The following is a 6,643-nucleotide window of genomic DNA, read 5'->3' as shown; positions in this document are numbered from 1 at the left end:
GGGACTGTTCACTGGAACTCTGAAACTGCTTTCTATGCAAGAGCTTGTTCAGATTCCAGCTTCTCCTCAGCCATCTTCCCGGAAATCCTTTACCACTTTTTCTTGATCCATTCATCTACTGACGGGCATCTGGATTGGTTGCATATCTTAGCTATGGTAAATAATGTTGCAATAAACATAGTTGTGCTGGTAGTTTTAATATGGTCTTATTTGTGATCCTTTGGGTAAATGAACAAAAGTGGGATTGCTGGGTCATAGGGGAGCTTTATGTGGAGTCATTTGAGGAAACTCCATACTGCTTTCCAAAGTGGTTGAAGAAGTTTACACTCCCACCAAGAATGCAGTAGGGTTCCCTTGTGGCCCCATCCCCTCCAGCATTTGTTGTTGTAAAAATATGGATTGCTTCACGAATTTGCAAGTCATCCATGTGCAGGGACCATGCTAATCCTCTCTGTATCATTCCGATGTTAGTGTATGGGCTGCCGGATTAAGCACAGAACATTTTTTATATAGAAGTTGTAATTGATTTTCTTAGTCAATTCCACAAAAAAGTAAGTTCAAAAGAATTGTCATGAAATTTTAGAATCATGCAGTTCTTACATAAGCACACATTTTTGATGTTGGCATAATTTGTGGAGGGGAAGGGGAAAATGTTTAAATAGGGATACAAGTAGACCCATTGCAACAATGAAAGGAACTTTACAACTTTGGCATCTCTACTACTGCCATACCTGCAGATTGTAACTTGATTGCTTCTTTTGAGGTAAGTATCACTATACCTGGGTCTGCTTGGACTGTGGTCCTCCTAACACAAGCAAAACACATAGCACCCATCAAACTCTAACAGAGTTTCTGAAACTTCTTCTTCTTTTTTTTTTTTTTTTTTGGTTTGGGCTTGCCTGGAACTGCAATTCTCTAATCTCTGTTTTCTAAGTAGATAATATTACAGGTTTGAGCCACTTTATCCAGTAAAAGTATACAATTTCAAGATATCTTGATATTGCCTATATTTGTGCTTAACATATATAGCTAACCTTAATTTTCTCCCTCTTTTGTTTAGTACTCTGAGTTGAAAACATTGACTTTCTTAATATACATGGCTTTGTTTTGGGTGGAATCCCATCACAATCCAAAAAATCTCCCAAAAGTTTATGTCGAATCATGGAAAAGAAGGCTTCAGGTTGGAAAAACAAAACAAAACAAAAAAAAAAAACAATGATCCTTAACTTATAATTGCAGTATACTTATAGTGTTAGTCAATACTTTCTGAAGTATGAGAAGAGAAGGAAGACAGAAATGTGAAAGATGTCAGGTCTCTGGAATTTCTGTAGTTGTCACTTCATGTTATATTCTTCCTTAAAACTTGCTTTATTAAAACCCTCTGGGTGGATATTAGTTGGACTGTTCGGTAACCTTACCCAAGAAATGAAGCTGAGGGCTGGGAAGGTGGCTCAGTGGTAGAGTGCTTGCCTTGCATGCATGAGACTTGGGTTCGATTCCTCAGCACCACATAAGCCAAAAGAAAAAAACCGGAAGTGGCACTGTGGCTCAAGTGGTAGAGCGCTAGCCTTGAGCTGAAGAGCTGAGGGACAGCACCCAGGCCCACAGTTCAGATCCCACGACAGGACCCCCCCAAAAAAATCTTTGGGCTGGGAAGGTGGCTCAGTGGTAGAGCACTTGCCTTGCATGCTCGAGGCCCTGGGTTCGATTCCTCAGCACCACATAAGAAAAAAGCCGGAAGTGGCACTGTGGCTCAAGTGGTAGAGCGCTAGCCTTGAGCTGAAGAGCTGAGGGACAACGCCCAGGCCCAGAGTTCAGGCCCCAAGACCGGACCCAAAAAAAAAAAAAAAAGAAATGAAGCTGATTTTAGAAGGCTGATGATTTGGTAAATAAAGGAATAATGAGAATGAACACTGATATTGTCACAGAATGAGCCGACAAGGTTCATTGCTGAACAGCAAAACAAAACAGGTTCAAGTCCGATGATGCACATTCGAACATATATAGATAGATACATATATGTATACATATACAAACATACATGAAAATGTATATATCCAGTAGAATATAGAGAGAAAGTTGGTGTGACAATTATTAAACTATATCAAACTGGTTGCAGGAAAGGTCCAGTAAAATATCAATAGTTTAGCATAGATTTTGCATAGATTTGTAAAGGATGAAAATTCTTTCCTCATTTTATACTTTACAAATATCTTTAGTACGTTTAAGTTTTTTTATATTGTAGTTGGAGCACCTATATAATGCTGAGAATGGAATTACATAAAGTATGCAACATGAATAGGCCAGCCAGTATAGGAAAGTTCATGAGATTCTTATTTCCAATTAACCACCAGGAGAAATGGAGTTCCAGTTCAGATTTTATGTAGAGCACTGGCCTTGAACACAAAAGCACCAGTCAGGCTGTGAGTTTAAGCCCTAGGATCTACAGAAACAAAAACACAAAATATAACTTTGAGTTAGATATTTTATAATGAAGCGTTTTTATGTACTCTACATTGTTAGAAAGACTAGATTTCTGTGTTAGCTTTATAACCTATCATAATAAGTGATATTATCCATTTATTAAGCAGAAAGGCTTACTCAGATTTATAAGTTTGAAGGTTTCAGTGTAAGTGTATGTTCAGTTGGTTTTATTGCTTTGGTGGCCTGTGACAAGACAATGTCAAGGTGAGGAGTATATCAAAAAGAAATGTTTTTGACCTAGAATGATTAAAAGAGAAAAGAAGAAAGCAGATGAGTGTGCATGTTCTCAGAGGTTTCACTCTGAAGAACTTAATCTCCATAAGAACTATTCAGGTATTCTCCACAGTCTGGGAGGAAATGGAAAGTCATTTTTCTTTAACACATAGGTCTTTCTGGGGCATTCTGAATTCAAATGGCAACATCCTCACCAATGATAATGAATTGTCCAGGGGTGGAATAGATATTGCTATAAATTCCAATCAGATCTCAGCAGACTAAATATTTTATGGAATCCCTATTAAAATATTTTCTTGCAGATTGACTGGGTCTTCATACTACATATTTGTATATCTGTGTGTATGTGTGGGTTTGAATAAACTAATACAGCAATGTAGCAAATTAAAGTATTAGTAAGGCCTTTCTCTTCTCATATCATGAAAGCCTGCCACAATTCTCAATCAAATCCCATTCAAGATTCAAACATTAATGCTCTCTCAAAAGTTCTGTATGCAAACCCAGGTACATTCACTTCATTTAAGTCGGCAATGATATATGAAAATTTTAAGTCTACCATGGAAAAAAATTATATTAAGCAAAGTTAGCCAGGCCCAAAAAAACTTAGGTCCCATGGTTTCCCTTAATTGCAATAACTAGTATATGTCTGAGTCATGCAGAAAACGTCAGATAAGTTGATGTTAGGAAAATGAACCCTAATATATGTATTCAAATGTTTTTTTTTTCTTTCAGGTGATTGTTTCTAACACATTTATAAGATTATTTCTTTGTTGCTTTGTATGTTCCTCCCCCATGGTATAACCCCTGCTTTCACTGTATTTGAGGTTGGTATAATTTGAGAAGGGGAAAGGAAAAAAGAAATGTTTAAATTGGGGTACAGGTGGATCCATTCCAACAATGAGATGTACAAGTCCTTATATGGAAAAACGAACTTTACAACTTTGGTGGGGGCAGGGAGGAGGATTGGATGGAGGGGCAGGGGAGGGAGAATGGGAAGGGATGGGAAGGGGAAACAAAGGAGGAGGCTAGAATGCTTGATAAGAAATGTACTTATTATCTTGCCCATGTAATTATAACCCCTCTGTACATTATTTTCACAATATAAAAAGAAAAAAAGAAAAATTTAAGTCTTCCAATTACGTTGTCACCAAGGAAACATGTACAATATTTCTTTAAAAAATATCTAGATTGTAGAACACTTTAGCCAGAAAATTGAAGGAGTATACATTATAGGATTTAATTTAAATATTTAGTCACTGAAATGTATATTCTATATCCACAACTTAGAGCCCCTTCAAAATACATAATTGCAAACCTCATCTATTACCATCTTCCGTGAAGACAGTCCTTGCTGAAAACGAACCAAATGTGGTAAACCAATTAAAATGTACGCCTTTGTCAAATGCTGTTGTTTTAAAGCATGGAAGTGATAGAACAATTAATGCCAGTGAACAGCTGGTTCTAAGGAGTATGGAAAGTGATTGAAAAATCCACAGATGTTTCAGATTGTGCTTCGTTTTGGCATTTGTGAGATATATTTTGGAAAGCACAATGAATGAAAGCATGTTGTTTTATAAAGATTTGCTGACTGACAAACCAGGGAAAGAAAACTAATTGAAATGTTTCAAATGAGAAGACAGACAATAGGGTGGGTAAGATGTGGTATGCAGCTTTAAATACAGACTGAAGCAAACCAAAGAATGGGAAATCTTTTTCCTTAAAAGCTTTCTGGGTGTATTGTGCTATACACTATAATGATGAAATGATCATTTCTATGGAAAAGTCATGAAAAAACATTGTCACCTGTTGAATTTCTTTATAAAGTGAATCTTAATTGACAAGAATGAAGAAATTTAAATATGTTAATAAAACATTATCAAGTATTACTTTAATTTTTCATTAAAAGTTAAAGCAAACTGACAGACTATTAGTCCATTAAGATTTATGTTTCCTGTCATATTTATTTTCCTTTTGTTCCTCTTTTTTGGGTGGTGATATTTTTTTCAGAAAGGCAACCTAGTCTTAACCATTACTCACAAAATTTATGCTGTCAGAGAATCAGAGTTTTTTTTTTATTAAATTAAGACAATAGTAGGCTCATTTTATGCCAAATCAAAATATAAACACCAAAACATTTTTCACTAAAAAACCACTCATAAAAGATCATGAGGGGGAAAAGGCTCAGGAGGACCGGTATAATCCAGGCGCAGGAAGAAAAGCTTAGGAAAACACCTGAACATGTGGCATCCCAATGCATGGCAGCCGGTGCAAAATGCAAGTATCCCTTACATGGGGTGCCCTGGAGGTTCCAATCCTGGGTGTCCACCTCCTTTGTGCCCACAACCTGTAAATCCAGCCATTCCTCCTGGTCCTGTACCCCGGTGTCCCTTTCCTCCAGGACCTCCCCAGGGGAACCCAGCTTTCCCTCCATGTGGGCCCTCTTACCCTGTGCCACAGCCACAGTATCCAGGATACCAACCCTCAGGTCCTTACCCACCCCATGCCCACCACCTGCACCTGGCATATTTCCTGTGAATCCCCTGGCTCCTGGCATAGGCCCACGAGCCCCAATGGACAAGAAAACACTGAAGAAAATGAAGAAAACACATAAAGAGATGCACAAACACCACAAGCATGGCAAGCATTCTTCCTCTTCCTCCTCCTCTTCCAGCAGTGACTCTGACTGAACTCAGGGCCTGGACCCTCCCCTCAAGTCTCACCAGTTTTGCTCTCATCAAGCTTCTGCTGTGGTGTTGTACTAGGGGGAAATTAGCCCTCTGATCCCCACCCCACCCTCATCTGAGCCTTACCCTGCTGTTCAGCCCTGACTTGCTAGGTAAATGGATAAAGTATTTCTGTGGGTTAGTAAAGACCATCTCCTTCCTGGTTGATCGATCTTTTGTTTTCTTTTTCTTTTTTTTTTTTGGTTCGAGACTGGGACTCCAGCTCAGTACCTAATGCTTTTACTCATTGGCTAGCACAATAAAAATTGAGCTGTGCCTCCAATCTCAAGAGCTGAAGACTTTAACAGAGGAGGAGTTTTTTGAAGATGGCGAAACCTGTGAGCTAAATGCTGAAGACAAGTTTAAATTCTGTAAAATGTATTTTTTGTCCTTCCATTTCCGTTTGTAATACGTGTGGTTGGTGGAAATTTCATAATGATAAAAAACCTGTACTTTTTTTTTTATAAAGGTAGCATACTAGGATCATTTAAAGCTAGATATGTTCCCAGCAGGCCTCCTAATGATTTCATTAACTGCAAGGCTGCTTTGATTCAAAGCAAGAGTACATTTGGTTGATGAGCTTTCTGGAAATGTAATCTCTACTCCTTAGCTGAACATGCTAGCTCAGGTCCTACTCTCATTTTCCAATTCTCAGTCCAAATAAAGCTATTTTTTTCTGGTCAAAAAAAATCATGAGGATTTGGGGGAAGATGGAGGAGGAGAAGCTGGAGGGTAAACAAGCTCTTACATAGAAAGCAGTTTTAATGTTCCAGTGAACAGTCCTAGGTTAGAGAGTCACACCAAGTGTGCCATCACAGTAAAGAGAGTTTGGCCAAAGAGGGAAAATCCAGGCAAGATGACAGATCTGAGCACTTGCCAGGAGCCACAGCTGAGGTGGCAGTTGGGACAGCGCCAGTGGCTGTAGCCCTCATTCCTACAGAGAGAGTCAACGACAAAGGCCCCAGATGTGGCCGGTGAGCGGATTCTACTCAACACCAGCAAGAACTAACAAGGAGCAGATATCTTCATCCTGCAGGTCACAGACCAGAGACGACGCAGGAACCAACACTCTGGCATGAGTAGAATCCTGACATCCTCACTCCTTCTCAGGGTGCAGAGGAGGGAAGGCCACCCATTCTCCACTACCAGAGATCTCCATCTAAGATACTGACCTCCACAGGGCTGAGCAGATAGCTCCAACT

The 6,643-nt window shown here is 39.1% G+C and overlaps 1 non-coding gene and 1 pseudogene across 1 annotated transcript; one reads left to right on the top strand and one right to left on the bottom strand.

Annotated features, from left to right (window-relative positions):
* Window positions 1–388: 388 nt before the first annotated feature.
* On the bottom strand, window positions 389–495 carry LOC122102995. Its single transcript, XR_006146661.1, has one exon. It is a non-coding gene; the product is annotated as a U6 spliceosomal RNA (small nuclear RNA).
* A 4,461-nt stretch (window positions 496–4,956) lies between these two features.
* On the top strand, window positions 4,957–5,405 carry LOC122102994 (annotated as a pseudogene).
* The last annotated feature ends 1,238 nt before the right edge of the window (window positions 5,406–6,643 follow it).

This window comes from Dipodomys spectabilis, unplaced genomic scaffold, assembly GCF_019054845.1.
Source record: "Dipodomys spectabilis isolate Male_0828 unplaced genomic scaffold, ASM1905484v1 ptg001230l, whole genome shotgun sequence".
Lineage (NCBI taxonomy): Eukaryota > Metazoa > Chordata > Mammalia > Rodentia > Heteromyidae > Dipodomys > Dipodomys spectabilis.
Note: the sequence above shows the minus strand (reverse complement) of the source record. Positions and strands in the feature narration are given on the sequence as shown.